The sequence below is a fragment of the Gorilla gorilla genome, chromosome X (assembly GCF_029281585.2).
Source record: "Gorilla gorilla gorilla isolate KB3781 chromosome X, NHGRI_mGorGor1-v2.1_pri, whole genome shotgun sequence".
NCBI lineage: Eukaryota > Metazoa > Chordata > Mammalia > Primates > Hominidae > Gorilla > Gorilla gorilla.
Genome location: NC_073247.2, coordinates 23,841,803 through 23,854,653, shown reverse-complemented (window position 1 = coordinate 23,854,653; position 12,851 = coordinate 23,841,803). Strand labels below are relative to the sequence as shown.

Below are 12,851 nucleotides of genomic sequence, written 5' to 3'. Positions count from 1 at the left end.
TGCCATGGCAACGTCAGGAAGTTACCCTATATATAATATATAGTTACCCTACGTATGTAATAATTGTTATTATCAAAAATTCCCTTCTGATTAATGTGGTAGATTTCATAGTCTTTAAAAAATATGGTGAAGTCCATATTTAAGGGAAACTGAATAACTCTGAGTAGGGCATTTTGGAAATAATTTCTCTTTGAAAGCAGATTGGGCAGCCTGAGCACTAACAGAGTGTTGGAAAAAGGAGTATCTTTTCTGTGACTTAGTTATTAATTTAATGAGAAGTCAAAACAGATACAGGGAATATTTACTTTTAACTTCCCCAAAGTGACAAAAAATAAACAAACATTTAAGGTGAAAAAACGTTGGTGGCTTTTCCCCAGACAGTCCTAATGTTTGTCTTCATTTTAGTTTATGTGTTCCTAGTAAAAATGACAGAAACACTGAGCTAGGCTTCTGTGGTTATTTAAAATTCAGCATGCTATGAACTTTCTATGATGACAGACGTGTTCTATATCTGTGCATTCCAGTATAGTAGTCCTTAGCCACATTTCGTTATGTACTTGAAGTGTGGCTAGTGTGATCCAAAAACTGATTTTTAATTTTATTTAATATTAATTAATATATATTGAAATTCAAATAGCCACATGTGTTTAGTGGCTACTCTATTGGATAATACTAGCCTAAAGCCTTGATATGCTGAAAATGTCTTTGCAAAAATTATAACTGAGGAAATTATGACAGTGAAAGAGATCAGACCTACCTAACCAACTCCATCTTGCTTCTAACCTTTAAGCTGTCCTCGTTCATTCCTGGGCGTAGGCCAACTAACCTTGGAAAGGAATTTAATTTATGGTTTAACTCTGAAACAAAACTGATAATAGCCTTTGCCCATTTGAAGCCAAGGCTGGCTCCTCAGTCCCTGCTCCCAGGGTCTCTGACCTTGTTCCTGCTGTGTGTGCTCAGCTTGGGTTAGGATAACAAGGCATTACAAAGATCAATAAGACCCACGCTATCGTGAGCTCCTCACATACAGTATCTCATTTAATCCTCGAAAGATCCCTGAGATGTAGCATCGTTTTCACTCTCAGTTTGCTGCTAAGGAATATGAAGTTCAGTGAGGTTAAATTGCTAAGGCCACACTGTTACTAACAAGTAGAGCTGGAATCAAGCCAGGATCTTTCTAATTTTATTTTAGTTGTTTTGAGATGGAGTCTCGCTCTGTCACCCAGGCTGAAGTGCAGTGGCACAATGTCGGCTCACTGCAACCTCCGCCTCCCGGGGTCAAATGATTCTCCCACCTCAGCCTCCCAAGTAGCTGGGATTACAGGCATGCACCACCAAGCCTGGCTAATTTTTGTATTTTTAGTAGACACAGGGTTTCACCGTGTTGGCCAGGCTGGTCTTGAACTCCTGACCTCAAGTGATCTGCCTGCCTTGGCCTCCCAAAGTGCTGGCATTACAGGCAAGAGCCATCGTGCCTGGCTCTGACCCACCATATGACACACCCCAGATTCTGATTTGTACTTTTGGCCCGTACCTTGGGGGAATCCTGTATTTTTGATCTGATTTGCAAATCGTGCTTTGAGAAACATGACCCAAATTCTCCTCATTCTGAACAGAATTCCAAAGTAGAGTTGCCTTAAACCAGAGGTTCTCAATTAGGGGTGATTTTGCCCCCCAGGGGACATTTGGCAATGTCTAGAGACATTTCTGGTGTTAAAATTAAGTTTGGCCTAAATCTGCCTCCTTATATATTTCAAGTTTGGCCTAAAGGTTTCTCCGTACATACTGAACTGTAACCTAACTTGGTATGTAAACAGACTAACTTACCCTTGTACCAATCACAGAGTTTCAGCCAATCACGGGCAGTCAACTGTTCAAACCCTGTTCAAATAAGGCAAACACGGTGCTATAAAACCAATCCAGCAGTTTCTGTACCTCACTTACGTTTTCTGTCACTTTCCTTTTTCTATCTGTAAATGTTATCCAACCATGTGGCAGACCTTCAGGTCTGAACCTATTGTGGTTCTGTGGGCTGCCTGATTTTAGAATTGTTCTTTACTCAGTTAAACTCTATTAAATTTAATTCGTATAAAGTTTCTTTTAACACTGGTTGTCACAACTTGTGGGGAAGTTGCTGCTCGAATCTAGTGGGTAGAGACCACGGATATACCCCATGTTGGGGTGGGGGCTGGTACTGTCCTGTGCACTGTAGAGGGTTTAGCAATATCCACTGTGCATTTTCCCCAAATGTTAATTAGTTCTGAGGTTGAGAAGCCTTGTCTTTAAGCAAAGCCAGGACCTCTGGTGTCCCTGGGAAAGGCGACAACAACCTGAATGTAAAGTGAAAAAAATAACAAATTTCATTGTTGACTTTAAAGAAAACCAAAATATTTCACCCCTAAATATATTTATTTGACATGTTTTGAGATGGCTGTTCAGAGCGCCTGCAAACAGAAGCAGCCCTGCAAAGCTGTCTTTTGTGGGGAGAGATTTGCATCTGTAGAGAAAATCTGCACTGATGCAGCCAGGCTTTCTCTTAGCTCTGCCTTATCCGGATCTAGGAAAGATGAACTGACAGTCCGACACCTTTAAAGGTCTGAAAGAAACATTTACCATCTATTCTCTCTGAGAGCTGCTACCTGTGAGGTCTTTTCTGTGTTAACAAGACCACCTTTGCCAGCCAGGCCTCCTCTCCTCCTTCTCCTATAACCTGTTTTGCCAACATAGCGTGCTTTGCAATCTCCCAAGTCCCCATTCATTCTGTAACCTCAAGATGGTATAAAAGCATCAATTAATTATCTGGCCATTTCTTTGAGATCTCCTATTTTGTAGGACTCTCATGCACGTTAATAAATTGTATGCCTTTTGTCCTATTAATCTGCCTTTTGTCAGTTGATTTTTCAGCAAACCTTCAGAGGGCAAAGGGGAAGTTTTCCCTTGGTCCCTACACATTGGTTTCAAGCAGCATAGATTCCAGTGATTTACAGAAATTCAAGGCAGTGATTTCCAACCTTATCAGAACAGTGCTCCCCTTTAATAATAAATAGTTGTAGGAAAACTAAGAATGCAATAGTTACAAATGCCAGTAGATTCAGGTGTGTTGTTATATTGAGAACTGGTGGTGTCAGGATTTTCCACAACAATGAACGATTTGTGCTAAAAGTTCCATACAGAGCAAAATACAAACTTTTGATTCATACAGTAGTTGATTTCCAGAAAAATTCAGGGTTTATTAAAATTGCTAAAAATACTTTTGTGTTTATTTGTAAAATGCTGTGAGCATCTATCCTCAGATAATCTTGAGCAGGTTTTCACACACAATGCAGGTCTAGCAGGGTATTCAGAAGTGCTGAAGGACCGGAGAGGATCCTTCTTTTCTCTGGACTTTATGACCAATGACGGTTGCTTAAAATCCCCAGCTGTGGCTCATGAATATCTAAGGTACCCCCTCCCTTGGGTATGCTAACCAAAAACACACAATAAAATATTCTAAATTGCCTCTAGCAGTGTACTATCTCTGTAGCACCACTGATTTAAGGAGTTTTAGAGAGTAGTTTTGATTATCAACTATTCTTGCCTTATATGCTGATTTCAATACTTAACCCCACCTCTGGTCCCCTGTCTCACCCTCCCAGTGTGAAACCCCATGTATATGGGAAGTTGAATAGAGTTTGCATCTTAAAAATGATCAAACTGTAGGACTGGGTGTGGTGGCTCACACCTGTAATCCCAGCACTTGAGGCCAGGAGTTCGAGCCTAGCCTGGCCAACATGGTGAAACCCCGTCTCTACTAATAATACAAAAACTAGCCAGGCTTGGTGGGCCTGCAGTCCCAGCTACTCGTGAGGCTGAAGCAGGAGAATCGCCTGAACCTGGGAGGCAGAGGTTTCAGTGAGCCAAGATTATGCCACTGCACTCTAGCCTGGACAACAGAGCGAGACTCTATCTGGAAAAAAAAAAAAAAAAAAAAGATCAAACTGTACCCTCAATGCTGATCACCTCTACCATGAAAGATCTGGATGGTGAATCTTTTCAGCATCCCACTCTGTTGGGTGTGTGGTCCCCGGAAGTATTCCTTTTTTCTTCATATACTAAATTGAATGATTTTGGCACAGAATAATAACATGACTTTTAACAGACAGAAAACCATGATGGAAAATGTTATGCTGGTAGCTGCTATGTAGAACTGATAGGCCCTGACTCCTGATGCCAAATTTTAAATATTTTGAATGTTTCTCAATATACTCATCATGGCTAAAATTATGAGAAGATTCCTGTTTGGCTTCCATGGTCTCTTCTCGCATCCCTCAAAGTTTTCAGAATCTGAAATGATAGGCTCCACACCCTGCCTTCCTAGGGGCCCGGAGCAGCATAGTGATCTCTGCCATATGCCTGTGACCTGGGTTGCCCAGTGACTCTGAAACACTCATAAGCAGATTTGCAGCCTTTACAGAGAAAGAGGGGAGCTTGTTTTCACAGTTGCTGTCTTCTCTTCTCCCTTGCACTTTTGGCAACCCATATGTATTGATACCTTGTCATATTCAGGCAGAGAAAGTCACATCTGGCTGCCTCAGTATGCTGATAAATGTTTATTGCACGTACCACTTGCCAGGGTGTAAATACTCCCACATTGTCTGATGTGAAACCACCAACTAGCCATCACTGAATGTGGAGTTGGGGAAAGAGGTATTAGCACACCATTAGATGATATTCCCATTATTCAGATAAAATAGACATAAATAACCTCAAGAGTATAGTTAATAGTAACATTTTGAAATTATTTTAGATTTATAGAAGAGTTGCAAAGGCAGTACAGAAGGTTCCCATATACCTTTTACCCAGCATCTCCTAATGTTAACATCTTATATAACCATGATCCTGTGAACCAAAAATAAAATTCTAAAGCCCCTCAACCATCTAAATGAACCCCTCCTTTTGGCCAAGGGCATTCCAGAGTTAACCTGAAGAACTAGTTCAGGCCATGATGGAGGAGGGGGTTGGACAAGCCTCATTATACCCCTCCAGCATTAATATCAACACAGACCTTAAGTCCAATAAAAACACATTTACAGTCTATTTTCTCTGAAGCCTGCTACCTGGAGGCTTCATCTGCATGATAAAACCTTGGCCTCCACAACCACTTATCATAACCCAAACAATTCTTTCTACTGATAATAACTCTCTCAACCAGTTGCCAATCAGAAAATGTTTAAATCTACCTATGACCTGGAAGCCCAACTCCTGCTTCGAGTTGCCCCACCCTTCCAGATCGAAACAATGTAAACCTTACGTGTATTGACTGATGTATTATGTCTCCCTAAAATGTATAAAGGCAAGCTGTACCCTGACCACCTTGTGCACATGTAATCTGGACCTCCTGAGGCTGTGTCACGGGCATGTCCTTAACCTTCACAAAATAAACTTTCTAAATTGATTGAGAGCTGTCTCAGATACTTTTGAGTTCACAAAACATTGATCAAAACTAATGAGTTTACATTAGTAACAACATATATCCCTTTGTGAGAGAGAGGTGATGTGTCATACTTAGCAAAAAGGAAACTTGCACATTTCTTAGTCTATGAAATTTACACCATAGCTTGGAATGAGGCATCTTGACTCACTGTGATGAACTTTATTTCTCTGAAAAAAAAATTAGAGTTTCATGAAAATCTGACTACGTATATAGAATTGTGTTGCTCTGATGAATTTCATCTATATTCTGTCAAGACAAAAATATGTCTAAAAACCTTTGAGAATGGGCAGCCATACAAGAGTGGTAAGCAGGAAAATAATATGAAAAGATTTCAGTTTTTTTTTTTTTTTTTTGAGACGGAGTCTCGCTCTGTCGCCCAGGCTGGAGAGCAGTGGCGCAAGAACAGATTTCAGTTTTAAGAAGGCTATTCTGGAGGCTATTGTGGGGACTCGGATAACAATACCCCCCAAAAAAAGCTCCAGAAGCAGCTTTAGAAGCAAATGTTGTTCTCTGACCTTCCCCTGCCCTCCTGTCTCAGTCCCATTCTCCCCAGAGGAGCAATAGAAGCTAGAATCCTTCCCCAAGGCAGGTTCTAGAAACCAGAAACCTTGTTCCCCAAAGCCAGCCATAAAACCTAAAAACATTACTCTAACTTTCCCTCTCACCTTTCTGTGTAAAAACTGGCCATACGGAAATTACCTGACCTAACTAGTTTGGCTGTAGGTCCTAAGACCCCCATTCCGGAGAGGGTCCTGCCCCATACCCAGAAGGAAGGAACGCTGCTCAGAGAGGCCAAGAAGAATCTAGACAGACAGGCCTTGTTGGGTTTCCACACTCAGTCCATTAGCTTTAGATCACAACATTTTTGTCCAATCATATTTCTGCACAGCTGTCCACACTTTGTTGAACCTAAGCATAAAAATGGCCAGTTTGCTCTGTATCTTTGGGTCTTCATTCTAAAGGTTCCCTTGTCACGTAAAACTATGATCTCAAATAAATTTGTATGCGTTTTCTCCTATTAATCTAAACTGTCTCTTGTCAGTGATTTTCAGAGAACCTTCAGAGAGCAAAGAGGAAGTTTTCCCATGGCTCCGACCCTGTGAAAAGAATGCACTGGAGACAGTGCTTGTTCGGGGCGCTCCGCTGGCTTCTTGGACAATTGCGCCATGTGTGCTGCTCGGCCAGCGGCGGCGGCGGCCCAGTCGGTGTATGCCTTCTCGGCGCGCCCGCTGGCCGGCGGGGAGCCTGTGAGCCTGGGCTCCCTGCGGGGCAAGGTACTACTTATCGAGAATGTGGCGTCTCTCTGAGGCACCACGGTCCGGGACTACACCCAGATGAACGAGCTGCAGCGGCGCCTCGGACCCCGGGGCCTGGTGGTGCTCGGCTTCCCGTGCAACCAGTTTGGGCATCAGGAGAACGCCAAGAACGAAGAGATTCTGAATTCCCTCAAGTACGTCCGACCTGGTGGTGGGTTCGAGCCCAACTTCATGCTCTTCGAGAAGGGTGAGGTGAACGGTGCGGGGGCGCACACACTCTTTGCCTTCCTGCGGAAGGCCCTGCCAGCCCCCAGCGACGACGCCACTGCGCTTATGACCGACCCCAAGCTCATCACCTGGTCTCCGGTGTGTCGCAACGATGTTGCCTGGAACTTTGAGAAGTTCCCGGTGGGCCCTGACGGTGTGCCCCTACGCAGGTACAGCCGCCGCTTCCAGACCATTGACATCGAGCCTGACACAGAAGCCCTGCTGTCTCAAGGGCCCAGCTGTGCCTAGGGCGCCCCTCCTACCCCGGCTGCTTGGCAGTTGCAGTGCTGTTCTCTGGGGGGTTTTCATCTATGAGGGTGTTTCCGCTAAACCTACAAGGGAGGAACACCTGATCTTCCAGAAAATACCCCCTCTAGATGGGCGCCGGTCCTGTCCATCCCAGTCTCTGCCAGACCAAGGCGAGTTTCCCCACTAATAAAGTGGGTGTCAGCAGGAAAAAAAAAAAAAAGAAAAGAAAAGAAAAGAAAAGAATGCACTGGCGCAAAGAAACCAGAAGATAGCTTAGAAGAAACTATTGTAACGGTCCAGGCAGGACTTACTGAAGGTCAGAATTAAGGCAACAGCAATGAGAATAGAGAAGTCAAGATCGTTTCAAGCAATGCTAAGGAGATAGAATCTACAAGACTCCATTGATTCCATAAGGCCCCAGTGACTGATTGACGGTAGAGTTGGGTACCCAAAGTTAGGTTTCTGACTTGAAGGGAACATTGGAGAGGGGACAGGTGTTGAGTTGAAATGTTGCTGAAATGCTTGTGGGATTACCTGTGCTTCTGAAATGTTGTTTAAAGTGTTTGTGGGATTACTAAGAAGCACGAGTAGATCAAATTAATCTTCAGAAACTGCTTATCACATGCTGGGCTATGGGATCAATTTACTGGACTGAACTTCATACATTAAAGTTCCTTATTACTCCCTCTATCATGTAATTTAGAGAGCAAGGAGAGAACAAAGACACAGGTCAACAAGCTTCTTTAAAATCTCACTTACTCTCCTTCTCTACTTCCATTTACCCTGAGAATAAAGAAGAATAAAGGGGGTGGGAAAGGCTTATCCTCATTCCTCTTGCTCTTTCCACAGAGGACAATGAGGCAGGACTGAGCAGTGTCTTCGTCCCTCACGGAATTCCAAGGTGGACGCTATCTGTGAAGCGACTTCGTGTTGGCCTGAACTTGCTAGGAGCTTTTAGCCACTCATTTGGTTGTAATCCAACACGTGACGTAATAGTCGGCCGTCTGGATTAATCAGTCCCAGCTGTTGGACGCTCTGCTCTGTGTGGGGGTTCAAGCCTCTCCATCTGTTCCTGGGGCCTCTCCACTTATCCCTTCTCTGCTTGAGCCTCCAGCCATGACAGATGGCTCTTTCTCAGTATTACAGATAATTTTTCTCTGATCAGTGTCTCAGCTCCAATTTGTGCTTAACATTTTTAACTGCCCCTCATCACTGCCATCACCTTAGGCATTTATGGAGATTAATTTATACTACATATGCATATGCATGTGTCTGCATGCATATAATGACCTGCACACACATACATAATTTCATTCTGTTTACCATTTGCACACAACAACTAGCATTGTGGTCATGCTGGTTGCCCCTCCCTCACTGGGTTATTTCTTTTGGAGAATCTATCTAGATGATCTTACTCACTGGAAAGGCGTGATACGAAGGCGACTCAGCTGGGTGAAAATGTGGTTGGAGCATAAGAGTCCCAGCATCAAACAGTAATAGAAACAGCAGTAGCAGCAGTGTATTTCCACAGCACTCTTAAACTCGGCTTGGATTCTCTACAATGGCTGAGGGTAGAAAAAATAGCAGGGCCTCTGACGAGTTGTGGATCAACTCCAAAACCCCTCTCCACCACATTTATGAGTACTTGAAACCACAAAAGTTATAATCTCCCAGTCCCAAGGGCCTATTCTATATCCTGCTGCTCCAGCCAGGCAGCTTCAATTTTGGCTCTGAGAACCACATCTCTGTAATTACAAAACTTGAGTTCAAACAATGTGGGGATTTTCGGGAGTGGTTGAGAAAGACTGTCAATAGAGAGACTGCACATGGCAGCTGTAGCCCAAGCCAGGGAATATTCTCATCAGCAAACCACAGAACAGGCTTTGGAACAATGTCTTTTACCACACCTGCTATCCCAGTCATCTTCACACGTGAAAGGATAAAATTTACACAGATGTTTCATTTCCTCCAGGGAATATTTCAAAGCAATGATAGTTTTCATTTATTATTTTATGTCTAATTATTAGCACTGTTCTTTTTTTTTCTTTTTTTGGCCAATGATGATAGTAGTGGTTTCCTTTAAGACTGGATATCTAAAATAGTCTACTTTATATCCCTTAGCAATCTTTATGTTTCATATATTTGATACAAATAATACTATTGCAGTGGTGGTCAACCAGGGTTGATTTTGCCCTCCAGGGGACATCTGGCAATATCTGGAGACATTTTGGTTGACACAACTTCTGTGGGAGTGGAGGTGCTCCTGGTATCTAGCAGGTGGAGGCCAGGGAAGCTGAAAACTGGATTATTCGTTAATTATGCCACTGCTATGCTGTCAGTAAATCTGACGAATGCTGTTCCGTGAAAAGGAGAGCTCAAGGGTGTGGAATTCCAGGTGCCAGGCAAGCCTTCTTCCAGAATATTTTGACCTGGATGAAGGCTCACCCCAGAAACCAAAAAAATTTACTTTGATCTTGACTAAATTCTGGGGACCAGCCAGAATATAGGGGCTGGCATGTGATTGTGATGGGATTGCTTGCCCTGCCAGACAATGTAAGTTGGATCTATTTTTGGTGGATGTCTTGGGGCCTGGTGTCTTCTTCCTCTTCAGTGCTTTTCTCAAGACTAAGGATTTTCTTAACCTATAGTCTCTTGTACAGCTAATCATATACTCTTTAAGAAGCAAACAAAATTGATGTGCATAAATCAAGTGCAAAATTGATTTAAGATTGATTTCTTTGGTTTAAAAAAAAATGAGAGTGGCCAAGCATGGTGGCTCATGCCTGTAATCCCAGCACTTCGGGAGGCTGAGGCGGGTGGATTGCCTGAGCTCAGGAGTTTGAGACCAGCCTAGGGAATGTGGCAAAACCCCATCTTTACCAAAAATACAAAAAATTAGCCGGGCATGATGGCACATGCCTGTGGTCACAGCTACTCAGGAAGCTGAGTTAGGAGGATCACTTGGGCCTGGGAGGTGGAGGTTACAGTGAGCGGAGATCGCACCACTGCACTCCAGCCTGGGCAACAGAGCGGGACCCTGTCTGGGAAAGAAAAAAAAAAAAATAAGAGTGGCAAATACTTGGCGTGGGAGGCATGCATGACCCTGCAAAGATTTTCACCAGGTCTGCCCACCTTCTTTTTCTATTAAGCCATAAAACTTCTGAAGCCAGTCTTGCCCGCAATATTCTATTTTCTAGAATCTGCAGAGTCAGAGTTCAATGAAGGATTTTTTTAAATTGTAAACCAAACTAAAAATAACCTAAAAACTTACCTTTTTGAGAGTGATGTTTCCAGACTGCAACATTATATAAGGATGATCTCTCCATCTTCTCATCCCCAGATGTCCTGCTGCTCCTAATGATAGAATACAGAGAGGCGGACCCTATTTAGGTGGGCATGTGATGTTCTTTCAGCAGATGCCCAAAGAAAAGAACCAGTGCTCTTTGTTTTGTCTCTGGTCAGCTTCTAGTACTTTTTCTAGTTCTCCGTAAGTAATAGAATTTCTTTACGAACATTGTTAAACTAAAGCTGCTAATATTTTTAAGTGGGATAATTGTGTTATGGTTACGTTTTCAAAAATCTTCTTTATTTTTAGAGATAAATGCTAAACTATTTATGAATAAAACAATCCAATGTCTGGAAAGTAATTCAGAATAACTCAGAGGGGCTGGGCACAGTGGCTCATGCCTGTAATCCCAGCACTTTGGGAGGCTGAGGCAGGGGGATCGCTTGAGCCCAGGAGTTGGAGATCAGCCTGGGCAACACGGTGAAACCCTGTCTCTACAAAAAATACAAAAATTAGCCAGGTATGGTGGTGCATGCCTGTGGTCCCAGCTACTTGGGTGGCTGAGGCAGGAGGATCGCTTGAACCTGGGAGGCTGAGGCTGCAGTTAGCCAGGTTCATGCCACTGCATTCCAGCCTGGGCAACAAAGCAAGATCCTGTCTCAAAACAAAACAAAACAAAAACAAACAAACAAGCAAAAAACCAAAATAGTTCAGAGGGAAGGGTATGAATGAAATGAAGTTAACCATGAGTTGATATTTGTTTTAACCTGGTGATAAATACATGCTGGTGTATGTATGCTGATGGGAATGATCCAGTTTAGCTGGAGCAATTGATGACCAAGAAGAGAGAAGAAATAGCCTAAGAAGCAAACATTTAATGATGTCATGTGAGGACAGGTGGATTTCAGAGACTAAAGCCTCTTAAGTAATCACTTGAACTTGGAGTTTGAATTTTGAGCATGCTGAAAGCATTCACCCTCCACTCTGGTCATTTTGCCAGATACGGAAACATTTAGAAAATGAGGAAAGACGTTTCTAAGCCATATTAATTTCTATTTTGACTAGATTTTGCTCTCGATCTTTTTTTTTTTTTTTAACATATTGGGAGTCACATTGGGCATATTTGATACCTTTAAATATCAAGGGTTTATTTAAATGTTGAACCAATTCATTTGTTCTATAATCTTGACTTTACAAGGGTGATATCTGGGTCAATACTCAAAGATTTTATAAGAATACTTTGGTTGATATCACTTTCTTCCACCCCCTCAAAATAATGAACTACCCAGAACTGTAATGTTTCCTCCTCCATTAGGTCAGGGGTGGGTGAAGCTTTCAAGCTGCTATCACTTTTTCCAAATAGTTTCACTCATTCTTACTCCTAATTAATCTACAGTATTATGTAGCAACCAAATAAATAGTCTCCTAAGGAAAGCATTCTCTCCTTGGCTGTTCTAGAAAACTCTGCTGACTCATTCGCAGTTGGGCTTGAAGAGTTTTTTTCAGGCTCATAATGCCAAAGAAGCTACATTTTTTCTGAGAAACGCCTCTGCTTCCCTGACCTTAACTAACAGGGGAAGCTTTTATTTTGGGTTTTCAGTGTCTGGGCAACTTACGGGGTTTAGCATGGTTCAGGGAGCCATTTTTAAAGAATATATTCTACAAGTTAAAGATTCAGTTGCTGTCTACCCCACCTCCAAATTCCTTTACATGTGTATCAAATAGCCTTTTATGCTCAGGTCCTGGGTTCATGAGGACTGGTTTGTGGCTCTGCTGGTTGCCCCTCCCTCACTGGGTATTTCTTCTGGAGAATCTATCTAGATGATCTTACTCACCAGAAAGGGGTGATAAGAAGGCGACTCAGCTGGGTGAAAACGTGGTTGGAGCTTAAGAGTCCCAGCATCAAACAGTGATAGAAACCACAGTAGCAGCAATAACAGATGTTCCAAACTACACATATACACAAAGATTTCAAATAATAACAGTAAGATGGACCTCAATTTGTGGGAGATACCTTCTGATGAAATCTTGCTAAATTGAAATTGGATTGTAAATGTTTCCAGCTGAAGTCAATGAAAGTGATCATGTCTTTCTACTGTTTATTCTTGATATGATGGTTTCAACTGATATGAGGCCAGGTGTTTGGACCTAGTCTAGCTTGTGCCTGTATTTTCTACTCAATTACCTAATTTATCCTAACACTATGAATCTACCCAATATTGATGTACCTACATGTTTGTACAAGTAGTCATTAAAATCATGCTTGGTAGGGTAAATCAAAGTCAGTCTTCAGCTCATTGCCAATGGCATTTTCCTGTTT

The 12,851-nt window shown here is 42.5% G+C and overlaps 1 pseudogene; it reads left to right on the top strand.

The window, feature by feature from the left end:
- Positions 1-6,597: 6,597 nt before the first annotated feature.
- LOC101124746 (glutathione peroxidase 1-like) lies at positions 6,598-7,428 on the top strand (annotated as a pseudogene).
- The last annotated feature ends 5,423 nt before the right edge of the window (positions 7,429-12,851 follow it).